General features: G+C 46.5%; 1 pseudogene; it reads right to left on the bottom strand.

The window, feature by feature from the left end:
* Window positions 1-7,577: 7,577 nt before the first annotated feature.
* On the bottom strand, window positions 7,578-13,288 carry LOC119583857 (annotated as a pseudogene).
* Between the last annotated feature and the right edge of the window lie 13,630 nt (window positions 13,289-26,918).

Raw genomic sequence — 26,918 nt, 5'->3', positions numbered from 1 at the left:
GATCAACCTTTCAGCTGACCTACAAAATCAGACAAAAAATAGAACTGTGGGATATAGTCTATAGGAAAGTCCAGAGGAGTGGTTTTTTGGCCCTCTCAGGTCAGTGACACCAGAATCACCCAACTCCCTCCCTATTAGTCCACCATTCCCATCCTAGTGCCCCCAGTGCACCACCAGGCCTTATCTTAATCATTTGTTAATATGCCCACGAATTCAAACCTATAGTACAAAGACTAAACAATTTATCTCTGAATCAAAAGAATGTTAACAATATCAAATACCTAAGCAGATAATGAAAAAAATGTAAGTAAAGGGTAATCACTTTTATCAGGGGAACAATCTTTATGACTTACATAGATTGAAAATGAATATGCATAGGATCCATTGGCATTAATGTCTTGGCTGGGCCACTATGTCGATAGCAAGAACATCCAACACAAGCAGGAGGGGAAGGATCCAGAGAAGGACTTGTTGTGACATAGGGAAAGTCACAGAGCATCCAGGTGAGAGTGGGAAGGATAATGGAGAAGGAAAAGGGGAATAGTTGTACACATGGAAGAGGGATGGGGTGTTTTTGAGAGTGGGAAGAAGAGGGGGTAGAGGGAACTTGAGGAAAAGGACAGTGATAGCAAGCAAAATACTAGATATCGAGTGAATAGGACCCAAGGGCCTGGTTGGTGATTAACGAAGCAGAGCTTCTCTTGGGTCATTAGGCATTAGTTTTGGATTGTCTTCAGGAGTTTTCCCTGGAGGGATTTATTTGGGAAGTTCTTGAAAAATAAAGACTTTCTTATGTGGGGGAGGAGAAGGATAGATGTCCGAGGAAGGGATAAGGTGTAGGAGAGGACGTGGGTAGAAGATGGGGTTTTTAGATCTCTAAGTGCGACAGGTAGAGTGAGAAGGAGGGGGGGAGACATGAATGGACTGGTAAGAGATTATGGGTATCTGGATTGGCGGAGAGAGGGAGTAAAGTATTTATCAATTTATTGAAAATTTCCACCACATCAACCATAAAAGGGTTCATTAACTTCATATTTAAAAATATACTGACAGGGTAGGGCTTTGAGGGAAGTTTTTGGGGTTCATGTAAGGTGATGCTCGTGGATTCCCAGAAGGTTACAAACAAATAAATGTACGAGACCCAAAGGCCATATATCCATTATGATACAGTCTTGCGGTGAAAAGTGTAAAAATTAGTTAAGGTTATGGATAAGATCAGAGGTGATGAAGAAGAAAGGTACAACTATTCAAAATTAGTTGAGGGCAAGGACTGAGGTCCAAGGGTAGGAGTGATCTACTGTCCCTCTCATCTCTGCCTTATGTCTCCATCTCCTAAGGCCCCCCCCCCCCCCGACAGAATGAGCAAGGAATTGGGGGGAATGGGGAGTGTTATTAGGGTAGGAAGGTTTTGCACAGAAGAAGGGATACTGAGGGAGATGCTGAGACATCTTGGGAGATGGGAAAGGATTGGAGTGAAAGATAGTTTTGGATAGGTAGGGTGAAAACTGCCTCAGCGTGCTTCCCTGTCTGGCCTCATCATAAAGTGAGGCTAGTTTAGTGAGGCCTAGTTGAATTTAAGAATTTACCTCAGATTCAGTTTTGTAGGCATAGCAGCTCGTATAAAATCATTATAGGAGCCACCGTATGTGTCAGCCATGTGAGCGAGCAAGTAATTTGAAATAGCCTGGTCAGGAGGTGCATCAGATGAAGCAGGCTGTATAGCTATAGGGTTTGCTGCATCAACATTAAGATTAATGTGGTGTATTCAAATATAGAAATAGGGTGAGGCAATTTTTTGTGCATTCCCAAGACTGTTTAATGGTTAAAAAAATGTGCTAGACATCATAGGTCATAATGGTTTATGATAAGTAGTGTGGTGAAAAGGGGTAAAACAAAAAGTTAATGATTAGGATAAGTGGACAAAGGGATGAAGAAAGGAGAAAAGGAAAGGAGAAGAAGAACATGCAAAATTGAGTTAGAATTAACGGCTGAGGTCCAAGGTAGGGGTTGATCCTCACATTTGAGCTTCAGTCTATATCCTCCACCCCATATGAGGGAATCACAAAGAATCGATCTGACTTGGCTGGCCAAAAAGGACTCAAAAGGTGACAAGTGACTATAGGGATGAAATATATGGGGTTGTGGATAGACAAAGAAGAAGATCGTGCATAGAAAGAGTATAGTAATATTGGAAGAGAGAGGGTTTATTCTGAATATTGAGTAATGACTTTGGAGGATTCAGAATGGATAGAGAGCGGTATAACATCGAATAGGGACGTTATTAGCATCATCTATTTGGTTGGAGCTGTGGTCGAAAGAGGGGGCAAGGTGTCAAACCATGAATTCAGAGCTAGCTAAGGCTTTATTAGGAGGGTGAGCATAAAATAAGTGAGGGGGTAGGAGAAATGATCTACCCATCCAGGGTCTCCATTAAGGGCTAAGGAATGAGCAATTAACAAAAGAAATACCATGCCCATTGTGCGGAGGCCTTTATGACTGAAAGCCATCCTTACCTTTTAGCACGCTCTCACAACCTTAGGAAGTGACAGAAGAATGAAAAAGAAAGGGAAGGAAAGAACCATGCACGATTAGTCGAGGGCCAAGGTCAAGGCAGGCATGATCCCCTACATCTGGTCCTCTGGCCCCATCTCTAAGTAAGCCGTCGCCTCACACAATGAACAAGGGATTTGGAGCGTACATTAGTCAGATATATATTTATTATCTATAGGTTCAGACTTTTAAAAAAAAAATCTTAACTTGTGGGTCACTGGACCACGAAAATGTCAGTGAACATTTTTCTTCATCTAAGAAATAATTCCTGTCCTGGGTATTACATTAAACTGCATCCAGGCTGAGTGGAATAGTGGCATGGGGTTAGATAATCCACATAACTCAATACATGCTCACAAATGATCATTACTATTCACGAGAGTGGACCCTTTTGAGTTAACTGAGGTTTCGGGACAACCAGCTATAGTTTAAGTGATCTAGACAGGACAGTAGACTTAATGGAAGACTAGAACGATGCAATTTTTTCATATGGCTCATGATTTTGAATGTCTGGCATAAGTAAGTTGCAACTGGAAACAAACAGCAGATATAAACCACCCATATTCACAGGACCTGGTTTATTTTTGAACCTTCTGTTGATGATGCATATGATATAGTTCAATCCCATATAGGTTAATCCCTCCAATCATCTATTGATACGTATAAGGTCAACACAGTCCCCTCTTTATAAAATACAATGAAAAAATATTTAACAATACTTTTAGGTTTTTAAAATTCAAGGCACAAACTTCAACTTCCCAATTCTTTAAGCTGTAGTGACTGCAAAACTGCGTAGGATATTTGCACAAGGAGAAGGGAGAAGGGGATGTTTTGGGGGGAACTTGAAGGGATGATAGATATCAGCATTACTTTGTTGTGTAGGAGGGTAATAAGATATAGAACATTGGAAGGTGGAATGGGTCACGATTAGGTAAGTTTTGATGTCCTCAAGAGTTTCTGGAGGTTGGATGGGAGTCCTGACAAACAAAGGTTTTTCTTTAGGAGAAGAGGCAACAGATGTCGAGAGGAGCAGAGGAAGAGGTGGTTGTAGGACAGGATGTGGTAGGAGATGGGGTGGAACATGTAAAGGTGATAGGAGGAAGGAGGAGTAGTAAGCATCAAGGAAGTTGCAGACATTGGAATATCTTGGATTTAAACTGGAAAAAAAAAAAATATAACTGAGGGAAAGGGGAATACAGATAGAATGAGGAAAGGAGTAAAGAAATAGATCTGGGGGAGATGCTGAAAATCTTAAGAAAATGGGAGAAGAAGCAAGGAAAGGATAGTTTTTGGAGTAGGTGTTATATTTATCATTGGAAATTTTCTGTCATGTCAACATTTAAGATCATATCGCATATCCAATTATAGCCCCTGGCTAAGAAGTTTATCAAGGTTCACAAGGCAATTGTTTGATGGTTTTCAGAATGGTCAATTGGTCAAAACAATGTGGCAGACAAAAGTCCCAGCCTTATGACAATATTCTGAAAAGCCTAAGAAAAAATCAATTAATTAGGAAATAGTGGACAGAGAAGGATTAAGGAAAAAGGAAGGTACGAAGAAAAGACCATGTAATTAGTTTGGGGCAAGGACTTGAGTTTTAAGGAAGAGGTGAATCCTTTAACATTAGGCCCCCCCCCACCCCAGGACAGCAAGGTAGGGGGGGGGGGGAGTTCAGGATATTATGTGCATGGACATGGCAAAGAGGGTGAGGGTAGAGAAGGTGAGTAAGTGGGCTAAGGTTGGTGTGAATAAGGGTTATTAGATCTAAACTACAAAAATATATAAAAGTAAGAGATTAACAAAAGGAGAAAAGGGCAATTAGAATCAGTTTCAGGAGAAAAGTCGGAGGAATTTACTCGGAAGGGGGTTGTTGTGACAGGTCAACTGTGTATACAGGGGTAAGTAGAAGGATAAATTGGGAAAGCAGGGGGGGGGGGAGGGTGATGCAGATGAGGAAGGATATGGGAGGTGTTTGAGGGAGTAAAAGGAGGTTGCCAGGGGGAACATTAGGGATGGATGAATGATGTGTAGGCATAGTAATCTTGGGCCATGGTTAGATAGTTTTCAATTCAGTTTTTCTGAAGGTGGATTTGCAGAAGGGAAGGCTGAAGGTTGTGAGGGGCGGAGGGAGGGGTTTCATGTGGGCAGGATGGGTTTGCCAGCAATTCAGTTATGGGTTGACAATGCTATGGCTTTGGATTCAGATGTAACTGACAGGCAGGAACAAAAGCAAAACTTGCCTACTTGTTTTGATTCATCGCTGGAGAGTCGTCCCCAGTAAGCATGCTGTGGTGTGTGTGGGGGGAGGGGGGTTAGAACATTATCGCCATTTTGGCATGTAAGAAGTAATTCAAGATATTTGTAGAGGGGGTAAGGAGGACAGGGATGCTTGAAGAAGGAATTGCACTGTGGAGAGGTAGCAAATATGCTTGCCGAGTAGTAATTATGTGAGGCTGGGGTAGTTGTTGGGGTGGAAGAGAAAGGTAGTGCATGTTGGGAGAGGAAGGTTTCAATTCATGTGATGGAGTATTGACCTGATGGATGGATTTTTACTGGGGCTGATGTGAATAGTAGGTTAGGATGGAGGGGGTAGTCACAGTTGTTAGAGTTTGTGGTCAAAGGCGAGACGGGATTCATGCAACCAGAATTCAATGGAGCCGGTTTGGTAAAGGGGCAAGCCTTAATGCCCTCAATTAAGGGTAAAAATATATTGGGCCCATGGTGAGCCTAAAATTAAGTGGGGAAAGAAACGGTCCTACCCAAGGGCTAAGGGCAAAGCCCATTAACAAAGGAATGCCATGGCTACTGGTGCCATTCATGACTGACAAAGCCAGTCATTCAGCAACAGTTTCTCTCCCCCCTTAGAAAGGATCAAATGGTTTACGCATTAAAACAATTGTGCTAACATCAAGGTCATGTAGCACTATCAAAGGGTGTTTCCGAATTAGTTAATTTATTAGGATAAAGTTATGGTTTAAACAGTGCTAGAGTGTGTATGGTAGTGAAGGGTAGGAGGGGTGAGCTAAGGAGATAAAGGTAAAAGTTAAAAGGGGGAAGGAGTAGGAGGTTAGTACTTAGAGCAAATGGAGGAAATTATGCGTATCATTAGGGATAAGTTCCGAAGTATGTCAAAAAACAAGTTTTGGGGGTTGAGGCAGTGGGGACAATGAAGGTAGAGGTACAGGTTTCCTGCAAGCAGGACAGGATAGGATATGCATTACTGAAGAGAGACCATACAGGAGCAGAGAGGTGGATCAGATTGTGACGTTTGGACACCTCCTGAGCTGCTCTTGCCTGCTTACACGTCAGTTCTAATGGAATTGACCAAGGGGGGGGGGGGGATGGAAGATTTACATTATGTAACTTATTAGTGGTAATGCTAGACCAGAAAGCCTGCCAGCAGGTGAGGAGGAAAGTTTAAAGCAAGAGTAATAGAGCAAAAATCTGGGTTGATGGGATGGACAACTTTCTGCTGCATCATGCAAGGTCACTAGCAGTTAAAACTATAGGGTGAGGCTTGGGAGAAGAGCTCCAAGGTAAAGTTTTGTTCAGCAAGGAAATGCCTGTAGATTTGCAGAGTAGCCGATAAATGTACCAGACAAAAAAGTGTCAGCATTATGGTAAAGAATTATGGCAGGTGATGGAAAGGGATGAAGAAAAGGAAAGGTTAAGGAGACTTGCAAAATTTGTCAAGGCAAGGACCGAGATATAAGGGAGTGATGATCCCCAAACTAAGCTTGTCTGCACTACCTAAGCCCTCACCCCCCCCCCCCCACCATGGCAATAAACAAGGTATTTGGGGAGGGGGGGCTCTGAATTAGGCCAAGTTTGTTACTGAAGACTGCTGCTACTTTTGATTAAAACTTTTTCCCAGTTCAGGGCAGTTTTGAATTATGCCCAGGTTTGGTACAGAGGGCATTGGGATGTTTGGCAGGACGTCCTAAACATGTACACTTGACTGGGGGAGGGGAGATGGATATTGTAGACTAGGATCTCCAATGTAACACGAAATTTACAGGAAGTAATCTTGGCAATGTTGGGGTTTACAATTTCCTATAGGAGGAATGGAGCACCACTATCAGTCTGCAAGGCAGGAAAGAAGTTTAAGTATTTTGTCAGGGCATTTTGTTGGGGGGGGGGGGGGGAGATGGGTATATATATATATATATTCAAGTATCGAGGGTTGGGGCCAATGTTATGCAGGAATGGCATTGCCAGAGATTATTTAATCATGCTATACCTAGGGTTTTGGATGCAATCCAAAACATTGATGGTTGGGTCTATGGGGAAGCTACTCTTCCCGTTACAATTAAGCAGACTAAGGAGCAGTAGGGGTGGGTGGCATTTGTCAAACCCGCCTTTGTCGTAGTCTCTCAAGCCCCCCCCCCCTCCCCATGGCAACAAATGGGCACAAGAGAAGTATTAGAAACTTAATGCAGTAACTATTTTATGTAATAAAGTGGGGGATAAGTTTGTCTATGGTGCCATGACATCACTTGCAAATCATCTAGTTTTCCTTTGACTTCCCCCCCCCCCCATCTAAAATGTCAGTTAAGATACCACCTCCCTCAGGACCATTAAGCATTGCATTGAATAAAAGGCTTAACTTAATGTTGCCTTGCCAATGTCAAGTTCACATGGACCTGCCACTAGGATACATGGTACCTTTTACAGTACACCAGCTTTCACCCTTACTTCAAGGCATCCACCATTGATCAAGCAATCTGCAGTGTAGTTATACCAGGTATCTTTAAAGAAATTACATAGCTCAAAGCAGCTTTAAAACTAGGTGCAAAAGTCATGTCAGTCTTGGGCCTGCTACATAATTTGGGACTAGATATTAAAATCTAGTAATCTTTTCATGGATGGGGACAAGGATCCTGGCCATGGTAGGAGTTTATACAGGTAAACTTGAAACCAGTAGTTTAATTTAAAATTATTTAATATAAAATTTTATATAGACTAGCGTCTTACAGTATCAGACAATCTTCAAGATGCGTCGTTCCAATGCAAATGACGCTTCGTTGTGCAAAAAGAAGTCCTTATGAAGTCAGTACCTGCGTCTGTAGGTTAGTGGGCAGGTCATTAAACATGTCTTGGGGTACATCATCTGCAAGATCAAGAAGTAGGTTTTAGCTCTATTGCTCTACTAGGGCATACCAAGTGTATTTGATGCAATCTAATAAGACTTCAGAACCAAAGCCTTACCTGAACAAGAATACTTCACATTGGACCATATAATTTGCTTCTGGAGGAAGCAGAAGAGACATAGCCTGCCTGATCCTTTTAGGGTGCTGTCATATATGTTTTCCAGAGTCAATGACCTTGGGTTGTTGCGCTGGTACAGTGAACCTCATGGTACCAATATCAGGCCGGTGGTGAAGCAGCCAGCGGTAGGCAACTTTTGGGTTCCTATCCAAGCTGCTATCATGCAAGGCAAGGTTGCCTGAAAGATCAACCTTACTACTCGTGCTAGCAGGATAGTCCGGCACTGCCCATTAGTCGCCATAATTATTAACCATTAGTAACAGACCTCCTTGCAAGTTATGTAGGCATATACTCTACCTTGGTTTGTTTGTAGACGCCAGTGACCACACAGCATCCCGAAGTGCCTGTGCCAGGGCTGTATAGAGTCAATTAGCTTCAGAGTAACTGCTCTCGTCTGCTTTGCCAAACCAGCTTTGTGGTCCCTTCGTCCACATCATTACATAGAACTTTGAATTGCTTGGTAGCTGTGGGAAGAGCGTGTTATACAAGGCCTGCTGATAAAATGCAGGACCATTAATAATTTTAGTCCTATACATACCTGAGATAAAGCCAACAAAAAGTCCTCATCACTGGTGTCCTCCTATGAAGAATGTCCCTTCCAAAGTCGACATCCACAAGAGGTAATGGTCCCTGCAATTTTGTTTGGGGTATTTGTGGCTCTTCAAGCAGAGACCTATCCTACAGACTACAGCCTTTCCCACACAATCCATACCCACTGCTATAGCTGGTCCGAGTCAATGTCTTTGAATTTCTGCACCATTGTCCGTAGAAACCCATACTGGAGGAGTAGAACGCCGTTTGTGGGTCTAGTGCCACCATTGTGGAGTTGCTAGGAAGTTTTAAAGACATGATTCAAGTGGCTGGTCTAAAATGTCTACTCTTGGCTGTAGGGAGCACACGCCTTTGATACACTTGGGGCCAAGCTTCTCACTGAGTCGGTGCATGCACATTTGGGTTGGCAATGCAGTTATCATCCGAGTCTACAATTTTTGTCACCATCAAAGTCGGAGTGCAAGCGTCGCCACGGCCATTCCCGTCGGTATCCTTCTGGTTCCTAATTTGGGATTAGCAAGCAGTTTGTCCCAGTCGTAATCATCAATCCATCGTTGGTCACTGTCTGAATCACAGGGGGCATCACCTAACCCATCACCATCTACGTCCTGCTGGTCACCATTGGCTACATTTGGACAATTTGTCCACACTGTCCTCCACACCATCACTGCAAGAGGCTAGCATCAGTATGTGTATTTAGGGAGACTGCAGATTTAAAGCAAATTTTGCCATTAGCAATTAAACAAAGTCCTTAATCCATGCCTTGTCAGAGTCGATGTTATCATCACATGCATCCCCTAGTAGATCTTCATCTGCATCTTCTTTGCCCAGATTGGTATGCTGGGGGCTATGTCACACAAGTCTCCAAAGCCCTCCATCACCATCAGCTTTGGTTGCCATTTGCGTCTTTGGACAGTTGTCAGCAGTATTTATCAACCTGAGAGGAGTAAGAGATGAAATGCCATCTCGTTTTCGTCAAGCGAGTTAAAGAGAATTGGATGCCATCAGATACAAGTTTACAAGCATACCATCATGTCATATCAATCGGTCGCATTTGTCGCCTGTACCATCCCCATCAACATCAATTCTTGCGGGGTTGGAGACTACAGGGCGTTTGGTCACTCATCTCCATGTGTAATCCGAGTCTCCATCTTGTTTGCCAGTTGGGGGGCTATTATTGGACAGTTATCCTGGCATTACAGTGGCCAGTTTAAATAATTTTAAGGGGAACCCCATGTGTAGCATGCAAGATACCACATTTTCTTTTTCATACCGAAGTATCGAGAAGTCCTCTCCATCAGCATCATATCACAAGCATCACCAATCCCATCACCATCGGCATACTCGGTGCCCAGAATTTGGCGGTTGACACAGTTATCCTTACGGCAGTATTTGCTTGAACAGCTCAGTTCATCAGTGTCCTGTGAAGGCCCATCAAGGGTCAGAGTCTTGAGCACAGTCTTGACCTTGACCAGCAAAGCCAACAGACACTTGAAAGTAGAAGCATGTTTTATTATTATTTAACAATTTCTTTTCTGCAGATTCTTCAGGAACGCTAAAAATCAAGTAGTTAGAGTTGGATCTCAAACTAGGCACTACCTGGAGGTGTGCCACACTTGTCCATCACCATATAGCCAGCAGGCAAGATGCAGGTTTCCTGCTACCAGCATATTTGTGCACTGAGCATTAGCAAATGGCAACCCACCATTAGCCACCAGACACTCGTCCACATCTGTAGGGGATGCAGCCTTTTACAAAGTGCTTAATCCAAGAAAGCTTTCAGTACTTGGAAATAGCAAGTGGCATTTAGGAATATGCAGTCACTAGGACACTTGCCTGTGCAAGCTAGGCCATTCCCAGTGACCCTGATGTGCAGGTGCAGTCACGGCTGCCTGGATTATTGCTACACAGGCTATTTGCCATCACAACACCGTTTTTGCAACCAACACTCGTCCACATCTGCATAGAGTAGAAATAACGTGTAAATTTTAAATGGCAAATGGCGTTGTCAGTTCTGAATGTCATTTCAGTTGTAGGAGGAGTTCAGTGCAAAACTGGATTTTTCTTAGCAAGTAGCATGGTGGTAACAATTTCACCAGCTAGTGAATTAAAGTTTGGGCATTAGTCGAGGCAAACTTGCATGTTTATCAACAAGCAAATTAAACTATGCAAATCTAACCAATTTGGGCATACCATTTATCCATAGGTTTACTTACCAGTAACATTGAAGTCCATCACCGGTGGTAACCAGGATGACAGGTGCAAAGTTCTCCACCAACATCTTGTACAGTCCTCATTTGGCATGCACCCTCCTTAGCTACCCAGAACGCACTCGTCCCACGTCTGTAGGGTATTGCAGCACAGTTTTAAAGTGCTGTACCAGAGCTAGGAAAGGTTGTGCAAAGCAAACAGTCCCCAATAGCTGTAGATCATTGCCAAATGTACTTGCCTGTGCAAACTAGGCCATTTCCCATAGTGACCCTGATGTGCAGGTGCAGTCACGGCTGCTGGAGTTTGCTTACCAGGGCATTTGCATCACAAACCACCGTTGGCACCCAAACACTCGCACAGCTGCAAGAAAAGGGTCATACAAGATACCTGCAAGCCATGGTTTTGACTATGAAAATAGAAAATGCTACCAACCAGAGCAAGTAACACCATTTCCCAGAGAAGCCTGGTGAGACATGTGCAGGTTCTTGACCAGCCGTGTTTTGACCCCCTGCATTTGCATCACAGCACATCCATTGTTAACAAGGCACGTACATCGATATCTGTTAGAGCAGGATGCGTTAGACCAAGATATTACCCTTGCGCACCCGGCCAACATCAACATTTGTTATACTTACCAGAGCAAGTAAGCCATCCCCAGTGTAACCTATGCCCAAGTACGTCCCCTCGGCTGCCTGCAGTATTGCACACAAAGGCATTTGTACCACAACGCCAACCGTTTGGCACCAAGCATTCATCGTATCTGATGATGACAACAAGCAATTACCAATTGAATACAAATTATTGCAATGTTAAGAGTCTGCTTCTGCAAAGCATTGCTCACCTGGCAAGGCAACGCCATCACCATGTACGCCTGTCTAAACACTCGCACACGGTACCTGCCGTCAGTATTTCGTGCAGCTAGCCATTGCCGAACAGCCGCCGTTGGCCACGTCACATTCATAACATCTGGAAATATGCAATTTTTAGTAGGGATTAACCTTAAGGGGTGTGTGGGAGCCATAAAATGGGACATGCTATAGACAATTGGGCCCACTTCCTTACCTGTACATGAATATCCGTCACCACTGTAACCTGCCTTGCAAATGCAACTCACACCGCCATTAATAGTTGCGCAGTCTGCATTAGCATGGCAACCACCGTTATTTGCCAGGCATGGGTCTGAAATTTATACCCTTTTATTAGCTCTAGAATATGAACAGCATTCTAATTTAGGCTTTACTAGTGCTGCATTTGCATCCGACATTTAGTCGAAGGCAATGACAATTTTAGGCCACGACCTCAGTTACAAAGACCAAAGTTAATGCTCAATTTCAACAAACTAAGCAGCTTACCTGCTTACCGGCTTAAAGCTCATGGAATGAGGGGGCAAGTACCTCAACTCTTAGCTAATAAAGCTGCAACCGAAATCTATATACCTGTAGTCTCGTCAGGACACATGCCCTGGGGGATGCTACAGCGGGTGAAGTAGTCATGCAGAGCCATTTCATGGTCCTCCACACATGCTCCCCCATCACCAGCATCATCAGCTTTCCATACATAACCATGGGGGCACTGGTAGCGGGCACGCTTCATTAGGCCACCAATAATCAGGCATTTCATAGAGCTGCGGGGTCAAGGGATCTGGGAACCTGGCTTCCTCTAGCACACCATTGTCCGTTTGCAAGGATCTTCACAAGATCCCGTTTACTTCGTTGAACAGCGTTTTCCACTGGGGCACATGAAACGTCTCTGCAGCCACCCTTGTCGAAGCGAGATGCCAAGAGTAATATCAGAGCAGTCTTCCAGATTTTGGCAGCCCAGGCCGTCCACAAGCTGGAACGCTGGCTTTGGTTGCGGCACTGATTAAGGGTCCTCATCAATACATCAAAACCCCCCTGCCAATCAGGGCACACGTGTTTTTCGGGGATTGATCCAGTGGAGGAAGCAGCTAAAGAACTCTGTGGGTCCTAGAGATCACGGACAATGTGTCCTCCCACTCTGGGCAGGTACATTCAGCCGGAAGCCCTGGGTAGCACACTGCACCACCAAAGGTGGTTTTAATACTGCAGGATCTTGCGCTGGTGCACTGGCGTGACAAAAGCCTGCCCTTTTAAACACACAATGACCTGGTCCTGCAGTCAGCACACACGAAGCCATCATGCTGGACCTTTCACACAAGTAGGAGTACCTTGGATATGCTTGTAGTAACACTAAAAGCCACTCCTCTCACTTGGAGCGACACTGAAATTAAAGAATTTAAGCATTACACTCACTATGCTTTAAAGGAACTTGTATAGACAAGGTTAAGTTCGGGGGTAATACTCCCCTTTCTTTCACTCACTGCCTACCGTCCTAGAGTTGGTGTTTGTAGAACAATCCATTTACAGTCGTCCAAAAGACATTTTTCATAGCCCCCCCGTGCCATCATGTATACATTCGAAGAAGCCACCACAAGTATTGGGGTTAGGGAACCTACCCTCACCAAAGCACTGGGGCCCTGGAGGGACATGCAGCAATAAATTTACATTTTAAAATTTGAACACGAGAAAAAATGCAATTTAATTTTGACAATTAAAAGAAGACACTTCCCTTTTTTTGGGCATGGCTACTGCGTCCCAGCAATAACCTGGAGAAGGCGAAATAATAAGTTTTGATGTTACGTTCATATAACCTAAAGTTCCCAGAGTTTCCACTGAGCCAAACTCATATTTACGAGAGTTTGAATTGCGTGGTCATCCTAGGCAAGTACCAGTACTGTGGCAAGTAGGCAATCAAAGCTTGAAAGCTGCGTCCCTTCATTTGTGCAAAAACACTTATGTACCCGAATTAACCTACTGATAAAGCCTTCCATTTTCCAGTTTATAGCATGGGTTACGTTAATTATAATTTGCATGTTCATTACCCAACTAGGTGATCAGGGTGCAAGTCGGGTAGGCGGCCAATGGTCAGTCTTCCAAATTCTTAAGACCTACCACTAATTATGCCAAGTCTTATTTAACCATAATACACTTCATTACCTAAGATCTAAACCAATAGCCTAAACCCTGCTGGGCAGATACACGTTTTGCGTGCAAAGCAGTTGCAGAGATGTGTACCCGCTCAAAACCAAGTTTAGACCACCACTAGCGATGTCCCTTTTACTCAAGGGTTCAACTAACAATTGTTGTCAATCCTATGGCAAACTCCCTTTGATGTTCATCTACTTAAATTTAAAACTTAAACTAAGCAACTCCTTCCAACATGATTTGCATATTAATTTTTATCATATCCCTTCACCAACTTACCCCAGAATTATCATAAACGACATCTCTTTGAAGATGTGCTTCTTCAAGGGCCTGCCAGCGATTTATAGTAATTAAAACGAACTAATTGGAGAATAATGGAGTCAAGCAACCAGGGGTGATAGCTATGTCTGGGATTATCATGCCCATCTATACGCGCGAGCATTACGGACACAAACAATCTTTGTTTCTCATTTCGCCTGTGGAAATGTCTGTAACACACACGCACACGACATATATGTATATGTATATATAGTATAATATATATATATTTATATATAATATATATTATATATATATATATATATCTATATATATATTATATAGATATATATTACAAATACCACGCATATTGTCTATGTTATATGTGTATATATATATATATATATATATTATTATATATATATGTATATATGTGTATATATATAGAAGATATATCTATATATATATATACTATTATATACATATAATATACATAAATATAGATATATAAATATATATATATATATTTTTGTCTATACATATATATATATATTTAATATATATATATATATATATATATATATATATTATGCAATCTATATATGTATATATAATATACATATATATATATAATATATATATATATATAATATACTATACTATATCTATGTCTATATATCCTTATTTGTGTCTATACCTATATAATATATATCTATCATATATATCTACTATCTTATATACTATCTATATGCCATGTGTGTATATATATACATATGTATGTGTGTATCTATATATCTATATATAACTAATATAAATATATACTCTATATATATCTATATATATTCTATCTATCTAATATACTCACTATATCTAACTCTCTCTATCCTCTATTTGTGGTCTCTACTCTATATCTATCTATCAATATATATCTATATCTATCTATCTCTATATATTATCTCTATCTATGCATATATATCTCTAAATAATCTCTCATATATATGTATATATATATATCATATATGTTCTATATATCTATATATTATATAGACTTACATATAATCTCTATATATCTAATCTTATATAATATCTCGTATGATTTGTGTCTCTACCGCAGATATAAACATATATATATCTATATTATATATACTAATATATAGACTATATATAATATATCTATATATATATCATGTATTGTGTGTATATATATATATATATCTATATATAATATATATATATATATATTTTGTCTTATCCTATTATAATATATATATCTATCTCTCTATATTATATATATATATATAATAGATATATATCTATATTATATACACCCACACACAAACAAACACACGCACGCATAAATGTATTGTATATATTATATATATATATATATATTATATATATATATATAGAGTATATATGTGTTTGGTGTGTGTGTATATTTATATATATATATATATATATTATATATAATAATATATATATGATATATATAGATTTGTGTCTATACACTCACACACTACACACACACACACTACACACATCTTATATATATTATATATATATATATACTATATATATATATATATATATATATATATATCTATATATATATATTATATATATATGTATATGTATATATAATATATATATATATATTATATATAGATATATATATATCTATTATCATGTATCTATATGATGTAATATATAATATATATAATATCTATATATATATATATATATTTGGTGTCTATACATTTATATATATATATATATATAATATATTATATATATAATATATATGCTAATATTAGTATATGTATTATAGATATATATATATATATTAGTATATAGACAAACATACACACACACAATATATGTATATGTCTATGTTATATGTATATAGATATGTATATATATATTTATATATATATTTAATAATATGTATGTATCTATATATGTATGTATGTATATATATATATATATATTATATATATATATATATATATATATATAAAATATATATATATATATATATATATTATATTATATATATATATATATTGCTACGCCAGTGGGTCTTTGTCTCTGTGCTAAACTTTTACATGAAAATGATGACCTGGGCATGTGTTTAACATGAAGGGACCTGGGCAAACTGACCGCAGCTGGCTGTGAGCGGAGGAGCGTAGGAACAAGCCGAGAGACGGAGGTCGGGTGCTGCTCCTGTGAAGACCTCGTGGTGTGCCCTTTGACCTGATATATACATTGGTGTTGCCGCTGTTTAAGCTGTATCGTGCAGTGTGACATGCTGGTTTTCCCCCAGTATTGTGCCTATAGAAAGTGTACGGGTAAATAACTTTTGTAAATAAAGAAGACTGTCATTTTGTGTTTATTTTTCGCCCTGCCTCGCCACTTGGCGTTTCCCTCGTGGTGTTCTGGACCTGTGGTGCTTGGTGCCTCTTGGAGAGGCTGTCAGTGTTTCACGACCACTGTGGATAGCACGCCCGTCTGCCTAGCCTGCATTGTTTGGTGCGGCAGAAGACGAGGCGGCCCCTGCGTAACAAATGGTGTCAGGAGTGGGATTTGTGAATATTTGATCAGTGAGATGCGCCGATTTTGATCAGGTCGTTCCAAAGATGGTACAGCAGCCATGAGGAAGAGGAAGGCTATGATTGAGTGCAGGGCACAATGAGGTGAAGCCGAGCCAGAGTGGACCTGATCACTTCCATGCTGGCCGGTAAATGTTGGTGGGGGGGAAGGGCCATTGCACAAAGGGCAGAGAGCATGCACAGAGGGCACGATCAGGCGCACCATCTCGTCGAGATGCAGGCAAGGAGGCAGAGGACAGTTTCTGCCAATTGTTGAGGTGCTACAAGAGCATCTTTCATCTGTGAATATGGAAACTCAGCAGTACACTGACAAGGCCTACAACAGCGTGAAGAGTGAACTGATGGAGGAGGTGGGCAGACTACTGAAGTGCGAGGTTCAGGGACCTGAGGGAGGAAGTGAAGGAGAAAGTGCGGCGATCCCGAGGTAGTACGTTGCAAGCAGAGAAGGCAGGACGAGGTTCTGGCAACAGTGCCAGAGTTCATATTGACTGGGTCTTCCGGGGTCCGTGGCAGGAAACCACCGGGACTCGCAGCGTCGTGTCGGAGCCAGTGGGCCGCTGCAGAAAGGCTGGGGACCCTCGGAACCGCTCCCTTGGTTATAGAAGTGGCGGCAAACTCGGACCCGGTCAACCCCGCCTCGTTGCCTCCCTCCGCCCCTTCCTCCCCCCTCGGTGTGTTAGTTCACGGCACGCGTTCTCCACCCTGCAGCCCCTCAGCCTCCAGACATTCTGTGAAGCGTAAGCCAACTGAGTACGACGGGAAGGTGGCCTGGGAGGTATGTGTCGCTCAATTTGAAATGTTGGCATCTGCCCAGGGCTGGAGCCAGGAAGAGAAGGCCCTGGCAAGCTGGTAACAGCCTAGGGGCCCCGCGGTGGAAGTGTTGGGGCATCTGCCGCCATCCCAACAGCCTCTTACACAGCGTGGCGACGCTTTGAAACGCGTTTTTCGGCTCACCAACTAGGCCCAGTATATCGGCGCGCGTGAAGAAGACGACTCGTGTGCGTGGCGAGACCCTGTCCCAGCTGGGCGGCAGGATGTGGGAGGCGCTGGTAAGGAGGTCGGTACCCTGCAGCTGCGAAGGGATGATCGTGGTCCCTGGCCCGCGATTTACTTTGTTGACGGCTTTTTGCGACCAGCAGCTGGCAAATCTACGTCAAGCAGGCACACCTGAGGACCTGCAGGTGGCACTGGCGAGGGCCTTGGAGTTCGAGGCCTCCTGAAGGCAACTAAGTGGCCTAGGGCCACTGCTCAGCCCTCCGTGACCTCCGGGGCCGGAAGGCTAAAGTGGAGAAGGTAGTCTTGGAAAGGTGAGGCCGAGCACTTTCCAAGACTTGTGGTTCGCTGCAGTGAGGAAGGGCACAGGACGTAGTCGGTGTTTGGAGGGAGCGGAAGAACCGTCCTCTCAACCAGACGGATTCTGATGCCTTCCAGCAGTACTGCAAGGACTGTGGCAGGTATGGTTACCATCCGAGTGCTGTCCTAAGGCCTAAGGGAAGTGGTACAGCAGGCGGAAAACTCGGACAGGCTGGAGAAGGGGGCCGAAACCCAGCCGTCCTCGTTCCCGGACCCGACTTCGGTAAGCCCTGGCCGTCGAATCCAGCACGATGCAACTGGGGCTGAGAAGACCCTATTGCGGCTGATATGTTGCCACTAATGATGCGACTTCCAGACGCCCACAGAGACTGTGTGGTGTCCACGGGGCATTGTGGATGCAGCTCAAGGGGCCAGTGGGAGGCTTCGTATTGGCGTGGGCAGCGACGGTGCAAAAGGCGGCTGCCGGTGTAATGTGGCCGATCTGGACGAGCACTGTTTCTGGGCCTTGACTACCTGCGCAGAGTAAGGCGTGTGTCGACCTTGGACGGAAGCTGGTGAGGGTGCAACGGTGAAGATTGCCCCTGCTTCCAGTGGTTGGCTGGTCGAGGTAGTTACGGCTGAGCGACGTGCCAACTAAGCCCCACCAGGACAGAGTCTAGAAGCCGGTGGTCGACTGTCAAGAGTGATGCCTGGAGTAGAAGGGCCTCGTGGAGCCCATTCAAAACCTGCAGGCTGGCTGATGGCGTGGGCGGTTGGGCGGAGCCTTGTTGGACCAGGGGAGGTGTTAGTTTACAGTGTTGTAGCTAACTTCTCCGATAGGCCGCAGAAGTGCCAGCTGTTGGCAAAGCTTGGGCACTTGTGAGGAAGTAGAGCCTCCCAGAATAAGTCGTCGGGGAAGCAAGGAGTTGGTTTGGTGTGGGGCCGTTGCCTGACTTCCTCGAGGACTTGGCGCACCGGCTGTGGCGTTACCATGGTCCCAGGAGCTACTCCCTGGGCCATGGTTGAAAAGAAGATGACTTTAGCCCCGCAGTAGCGGCGATGGAGGACGTGCAGACGCGACCGAGATGAGGACGAGCATTTGGCCGGTGATGGCGATGCAGCAGAGACGTCAATGTTGCCATAAGCCAGGTCTTGGGACAAGGAATACCCCTCTGGTGCCACTTCCAATCTACCGCCGCCCACACATCCTCCAGAGCGCCAGCGAGAGCGAAGAAAACCGCGCGTGGATGAAAGATTTTTGTGTTTCCCTGTCTGAAGAACTGTAGTATTTAAATTTTCTGTAGTTTGTTTCAGGTTTAGATATGTCGGAGCAGAACGGGTCGTCTGCTTCATAGGGGGGGGATAGTGCTACGCCAGTGGGTCTTTGTCTCTTGCGAAACATGTGTTAACATGAAAGGATGACCTGGGCATGTGTTTTTACATGACGGGACCTGGGCAACGTGACGCGCTGGCTGTGAGCGGAGGAGTCGGATGAACAACCGAGAGACGAGGCGGGCCGGCCGTAACAAAATGGTGTCAGGAGTGGGATATGTGATATTTGTTCAGGTGAGACGCGCCGACTTATCAGGTCGTCAAAGATGGCGGCAGCCTGAGGGAGAGAGGCTATGACGATGGCAGGCACCGAGTGAGGTGAAGCCGAGCAGATGGACCTGATCACTGCCATTGCTGGCGTATGAGGGACGGAAATGGCACAAAGGGCATAAGAGAAGGCGCAGAGGGCACGCGGCAGGCGCACCATCTTGTCGAGAAGCAGGCAAGCGAAGGCCAGAGGAAAGTCTGCCCAACTTGTTGAGGTGCTACAGAGCAATGTTCGCATCGTGAAGATGGAAACTCAGCAGTACACAGACAAGGCCTGCACAGCGTGAAGATTGAACTGATGGAGGCGGTGCGACTCTGAAGGACGAGGTTCGGGTCGAGGGAGGAAGTGAAGGAGGAAAGGCGGCGTCAGAGGTAGTAACGTGCAAGCAGAGAGGCAGACGAGTGGTTTCTGGCCAACAGATGCCAGAGTGTCAGATTTACGGGGTCTGCCTGGGGTCTGGCAGGAAATCCCGCGGGCCTCGACAGTTTCAGTGTCGCAGTCAGTGTCGCTGCAGGAAGGGCTGGGGAACCCATCGGACAAAACCGCTCCCGTGAGATAGGTTGGCGGCAAACTCGGAAACCGGTCGGGTCAACCCGCTCGTTGCCTCCCTAACCCCATTCCTCCCCCCAAGCGTGTTAGTTCACGGCACGCGTTCTCCACCCCGCAGCCTCGGCCTCCACACATTCTGGGAAGCGTAAGCTAGCTGAGTACGACGGAGTGGCCTGGCCATATGTGCCCAATTTGAAATGGTTGGATGCCCAGGGCTGGAGCCAAGGAAGAGAAGGCATGCAGCTGGTAGCAGCGATAAGGGCCCGGTGGAAGTGTTGGGGCATCTGCGGTCCTCCCAACATGCCTCCTACACCAGAGTCGGGCAGAGGTTGAAAAAGGCAGTTTCGGGCACCACCACCAGGCCGAGGTATATCGGGCCCCACACTTGAAGAAGCGGACTCGTCTGAGTCGTGGCGAGACACTGTCCCAGCGGCCGCAGGATGTGGAGGCGCTGGTAAGGACGATCGTACCATGCGGCTGCGGAAGAGATGATCGGTGGTCCTGGCCCGTGATTTCTTGTTGACGCTTTACAGGACCAGCAGCTGCAAATCTACGTCCAAGCAGGCACACCCTGAGGCCATGCAGGTGGCGAGGCAGAGGGCCTTAAGAGTTCGAGGACCTTCCGGAAGACAAACGAGTGCCTAGGGCCAGCTGCTCAGCCCGCCGTACTCCGGGCCGGCAGGCTAAAGTGGAGAAAAATAGCATGAAGACGGTGAAGCCCGAGAAAGAACTTTCCAAGGCTGTGTTGGGGCGGCTGCGAGAGTAGGGCAACAGGCAGTATAGTCATGTCAGAGGGAGCGGAGAACACGTCCTCTCAACCGGACGGATTCTGATGCCTTCCAGCAGTGTCTGCAAGGACTGTGCAGGTTCTGGTCACCTCCGACGGCATGTCTAAGGCATAAGGAACAGTAGGTACAGGCGGAAAAGGCTGGAGAAGGGGGCGAAAACCTAGACCCGTCCTCGTTCCCGGGCCACGACTGGGGTAAGGCTGCCGTCGAACCAGCAGGATGCAGGTGGAGGGTCAATAGATGGAAGCCATGCCGCATGACAGTGGACACTGGGCTGAGAAGACCCTAGTGCGCCTGATATGTTGGCCCACTATGCGACTTCAGATTGCACCACAGAGACTGTGTGTGCACGGGGCATTGTGCTGCCAGCTCAAGGGGCACAGTGGAGGCTCACTATTGGCCAGTGGGCAGCCGGTCAGGGGTGGGGGTGGGGTGGCTGCCGGTTGTATGTGGGCCGATCTGGACGAGCACTGTTGCTGCGGCCGTGACTACTGACGCAGAGTAAGGGGTGTGTCGGACCTTTGGACGGGAAGCTGGTGAGGCGTGCACGGTGAAGAGGTGCCCTTGCTTCCAGAGGTGGGCTGTGCAGAGGTAGTACAGACTGAGCGGACCTGCACCTTTGCTTTGCTTGCTTGCTTGCGCTTGCTTGCTTGAGATTTGCGACATTCTGGCTTTGCCCGGGCCTTTCACTTTGGCTCCGGCCTGTGTCAGCTTTTTTATGGCTGTCTCATTTGTTGGTCTCTGACATCGGTGCTTACCGTGGCGGTGGGATTGACCAGCAGGCGATCCTGTAGCCGTTGGTGTAAGCATCGCGCATAATCTCTGTCCCCAGCACGACGGCTTTGTTTGTGGGTTTGTATTAGGAATTGCGTGTGCACGCAATTCTTCCAAGTAGTGATCAGTGTGGCATTCGGCTCGCCGCAATGCATGCAAACACCTCTCTTCCGTTCTATGGTTGGTATGATCTGCCATGCCACAGTGGTAACCTAGGGCATTCTGTGCAGAATGACGTCGGTCTACCCTCTGTTGGTAGTTCAGAGAGTGCCAGTGGTCATAGCCGGTTGCATCTGAGTACAGCGGCCGAGGGGGAATGTCTCGTTCCTCTCTGTGAAGCTGCGGAGGAAGGAGTTGGCCGCCACCGTACAATTACTCCTATAGTAACTTCGGCTCTGATGTATTATAATGGGATTTGGGGCATACCGGCGATTCGGCTAATCTGTCAGCAAGCTCATGCCTCTGCATCCCTTAGGCTGTAACCCAGTTATGATAATTCTTCTACCCTGAGCAAGCATCCTTTTGTTATTGTGCTATGGTTGTCAGGAGGTAGATGTGTCAGTGGCGGTGAGCGCTGCTGAGACCAGTCGGTTAGTGCAGAGTTCCTTTGGACGTCTGTGTTGTATGACCACGTTTCCTTTTCTCCTGGACGCTGTATCAAGTGACTCCCATGATAGCAACTACCTCTCGCCTGTAGCGAGGAGGCGTTGTCTGTTACATCATGGCTATTGGCATCCCTTGCTGCAAAGCTCGGCGCCTGCAGCGGTGGGTCAAAGGGATCGACCGATCCGTCTGTGTAATATGTTAGGTCCCCGGAGGGGTATGGTTGCCAACAATGACCCTTGGGTTTCTGCCTTTAGGCTAGGCGTACAATCTCATTCTTTTTGCTTGCCAGTCTCATGACCGAGAACTCTATCGAGGTTTGTGCCACGGGCGAGAGCTTCGACAAAAGTCAGGGTGTGGGAGTTCCATGCCCTTGGACAGTTAGTGTCGTTGAGCTGATGGCGTATTAGCACCCTGGCTGTGTGAGACAGCCAGTCGTTGTTTGAAAAACAGCTAGTTATCTGGTTCTAGGCGTCTGGACTATTGTTGTGTCTTAGGCTGTGTTCCTGGGAGCCTGGATGACCTTTGATAAGGAATTGTGCTTGCCAGGTTTTAGATCAAATTTGTGAGGCCAAGGGGAGAAGTCTGTCTCCAATATGAGGTTGAGGACCTCTCGCCCACTTGGCGGCACCAGGCATGGACCCTGGGCGCCTTCGTTTTGGACGTCTTCCAATCGGTCTTTGTATTTTCCTCTTGAGCAACAGAGGCGAGGGAGCTAGTCTACAATGGGCCTGACAGCATTTGTAGTAGAATGAGCTTAGTACTCTGTGTTCTGGACCCTATGCGTCTTCCACTCATTCCTCTAATGCCAGACAGTCTTGCCTTTGATTCGGTCAAGAGGTACTGGACCTCCTGGCGGAAAAGGAGAGGGCCGGTCTACTACCCCAAGGTACAGGTTATTCCTGAACCCACCCAAGTCCATTCCCTGGATTTTCAGACTTGTGCCTTGACTCTCGGTCTCAAAGCAGGCCTTGGATGGCTGCAGAGATCTTTAGTCCTGTCCTGCCAACACCCTCGGATCTCAAGGTCCAGACAACGCTGGGCTTTGTTTAGGACAGTCGTGCTCCAGTGGAGATGATAGCAAGATCGTCTGCATAGGAGATGATCTTGCACCCCACTGGGAGGTTTATGTGCGGATACAGGACATTAGTGTGAAAAAGCTGGACTGAGAACCCCACCCCTTGGCGTTCCATTTCTAGAGTGGCATGTGCTGGATAGGGACCTTGAATTTGACTCTGCTGTTCTATTCGGTAAAGTAGTCACCTATCCAAGCCAAAGAGCTTACCTCTGATTCCTTTTTGGATCAGGCTCTCATGGAATGCAAGAGGGACTTGCCAATTCGAAAGACTTCTCCAGCGTCAAGGAATCTGTCCACAGGATGCGACCGTGTTTATTTGCTCAAGAGCGTGGCTATGCTCGGTGCGCTGTGCTCATGCCCCTGGTGAACACGTGGATGGTGTTCGTGTGGGGCTCCATTTTCCATGGAGCCGGTCATTACCATCCTCTTCGGCAGTTCTGGCCAGCCAGCCTGAGGGGAGGAGAGATGGGGCTGGGTACTCACAAGGATCCTTTTGTTTAGGGATGGGAACTATGGTAGCCCTCTTCCAGGCTTGGGGTAAGTAGAGTGGAGTTTCCCAGGACTGTTGATGAGTTGCAGGAATGCAAGCTCACTACCCAGTCACAGGCGGGAGATGATGGGGTACGAGAATCCCGTCATCGCCCCCGGGGCTGAGTTGACGGACGCTTTGTGTGCTCTCTAAGTTCCCTCAGAGAAAAGATAACGTCGAGTATCGCGGTTCGGCTGCCTTTCTCTGATGTGAAGAGTCTGTTCTGGTTGTAGGCGTTCTGTCTTGCCCTCAGTTAGGCGGGCAGACTGTCGCGCTCGTTCTCGCAGAGAAAACTCTTGCGCAGTCTGTTGGCCCTCTCCTGGGGGTCGTGGTGCGTGCATCTCGGGGCTGAGCGGATGGGGGGACGCTTGAACCCGTGCCATAGCTCTGAGAGGGTGGTACGGTGATCGAAAGGAATCACACCATTCCAGCACTTTTCCTGCCTCACTTCTGCTGCAGTTTCATTGCAATCCCTCCCCGCCTACCTTGTGGAGGGCTAGGTTGTGGGCCGGTTCTTTGCCTTCGGAAGTGTTTTCGGCACATGTTTACCCTGTGTGGTTGACTCCCTAATCTCGTTCAGTGAAGTACCAGGCGTCCTTGTGACTCCTGAGACCCCGGACCGAGTTTGCGGTATGGTCAGTGAGCTGCCTCATTCAATGGCATTTACAAGTCTGGCTTGTAGCACCTTCCACATTTCGCTCTGTGTGGGTTCATTGCTTCTCAGACACCGGCCAAGGCGCTCTGGAACGCGCCAGGTTGGCCTTGTCTGTTTCCATCTTGGATTCGGTGTGGTATTTTGGCTGGGCACTATCCATGATGGTTGTCTAGAGTGCCATAATGGTCACTAGTGACGGTATCATCGACACGCCAGCCAATCATCTCCACCCGTAGTCGCAGTGCCAGTGTGAGGTCTAGGACCCCTCCTTCCATGCTTTGGCTCCTGGCTGTTGAGGAGAGCGATCTCGGGGAAATTGTCTCGAAGCACGTTTGGCGATGTGACGGCCAGCCGCATCCGGTCTGCGCCCCTGCAGGGAGCCCGGATGGGGTGGTGTGCATTGAAGTCTCCCCCTATGATCACTCGGTCGTTGTGCGCGGAAGCAATACCTGGCTGATGTTAATTCCCCTACTTCCAGTGTGGCCTTGCTGTACACGTGGTACAATTTCAGGGGTCACCCCGGCCAGTTGAATCTGACTGGCAAGAGATTCAACATCTCTACACAGTGCGGTGAAGCGTCTTTGCGGAAAGCAGGAATTGTTGCCTTCCCCCAGGGTATCAGGCCTCTTGCCATCGGAACGTGGCAGCGCGTAGACGTGATACCCTGAGAAGCGAACAGCTTCCGCTGATAATGTCTCCTGGAGCATGACGATGTCAATGCTTCCTTGATCGCACTATGCGTGGAGGATGGCACTCTGAGAGAAGCCACAGATGTTTCCACGCAGACTACTTAGATTGCGTGTCATGATGTTACTAAATTGATAGTTACATCAGAGACATCGTCACATGGTTGGACGTCGGGTCTGACAATCCATGTGAGATACCTCACTGCTGAGGACTCTCTTTCGCCTAGTAGGGCTATCCCTGGGATCCACTGGGGGGTGGAGCTCCTTTGGTGAGCTCTGACTTTTCGTTCTTTGGCTTTTTCTCGGCCAGGCTGTTTCTGTGCATGGGGCCTTGCCTGGGCAGGCTCAGCTTCTTTCTGATTCGGCTTGTTGGCACTGAATCAAAGCCTGGTTCAGGCTGCTGCCTGTGAGGCATAGCCTGGCTAGGCTCTGCCTGTGGAGGGCATAGCCTGCGTGGAGAGGGGAGGGGAGTCTCGGACCGGGAGGGAGAGGCTGGGCTGCTGGATTTGGCCTTCTCCATCTCCTTCCCTTTATGCTTTTCACGGTCTGTTTCCAGTGTGTCATGGGCCAAAAAATTGACTGCCTTATCCGCCTCTTACCCTCGGTCCTGAAAGGATACGGCCACTGCTGTGACCACAGCCGTGATAAGGATCGACAGTCCCCCCGTCGAAGAACATGTTTCGGCGGTCGGGGGGACCGTGTGGTGCTGTTGGAACCTTCTTTCTGTGTTCCGCTGCACTTGCTTTACTTTGGGGGAAATCCTGATTGTCGGAGATATCCGGTTTCGGCTGGGGGGCAGCTTCCTTCTCGCTTAGGAGGTCGGAAGCCTTTTCTCTTTTGTTCCTACCCCAGACGTAGGTTGAGCCTGGGGGGGCAGGAACAAAGTTGGTTTCGCTTACTTAGCAACCTCTGCCGTTTGAGGGTCCGCCTCTTTCCTGACAGAGGCAAGACAGGCTACAGGGCGTGATGCCCTTGGCCCACCGTTAGGCATTTGGCTGTTGTGTCCCTTTTCTCTTTATGTGCTTGATTGCACACCTCAGTATTGTGTGACTTCGCTACAGACACACATTTTGGCTTGGATGTACAGTTAGCCTGGTGCGTGTCTTACTTCTGGCGCTTGAAAACACGAAGTGGTTCAGGCACATAAACGTGCTGGAGGTTGTAGGTACCCAGTTACCAGATCAAGGGGGAGTTGGGGTACCTTTCATGGTCACCAGGACTTGCGGGTGGGAGTCTTCCCCTTCGACAATCGGGAAGCCTACACGACCTGGGGGTGTGATGTTTATCACCGTCCACATCGTATGAGGACTGAGAAGCAAGTAAGTAGCACCATCTTGACTCTCTCTCCTCGGGGTTTCAGTGGCTGAGGGCTCATTTCCTACCATCTTTTAACTCCTTTGTTCCTGCAGGAAACAACGCGGTGGCTGATCGTTGGGCACCGTGTTGTCATCATGCACTGATCTCGCGCAACCGGATAGACGCCGGATTTTGCGCTGGATCCCAATGACCTTACCATTTGGTAGCATTGCGAAGCTCTTCGGGTTAACGGGGACTTGAATTGCGGGGAAACGCCTTGGGGGTCCAGACTCGGCCATCAGAGTCGGACTCCGGCCTCGCCGTTCGGTCAGCCCTGTCGGCTTGGGGCTTGCTCGTGGAGGCACCAGCTGTTCGGCTAGGTTCAGCTGGTGATCCTGATTCAGGGTCAGTGGCGGTCGTCGAGGGGGGCCAGAGACCTTCCTGGTCTGGGTGCTGGCCTGGAGGGGCCAGCACGAGAGTCTCTGTTGGACAATCTGGTGGACAACATGTTTGTACATGATTTATTTGTTCTTGGCAGCAGGCATGAATGTATCCTCGTGCTCGGGGTGTTCTTTTGCACCGGAGGCACGTAGGCTGCAGGGTGGCTGCCGTGG

The sequence above is a fragment of the Penaeus monodon genome, chromosome 17, assembly GCF_015228065.2.
Source record: "Penaeus monodon isolate SGIC_2016 chromosome 17, NSTDA_Pmon_1, whole genome shotgun sequence".
NCBI lineage: Eukaryota > Metazoa > Arthropoda > Malacostraca > Decapoda > Penaeidae > Penaeus > Penaeus monodon.
This window is presented reverse-complemented; position numbering and strand designations above follow the sequence as displayed.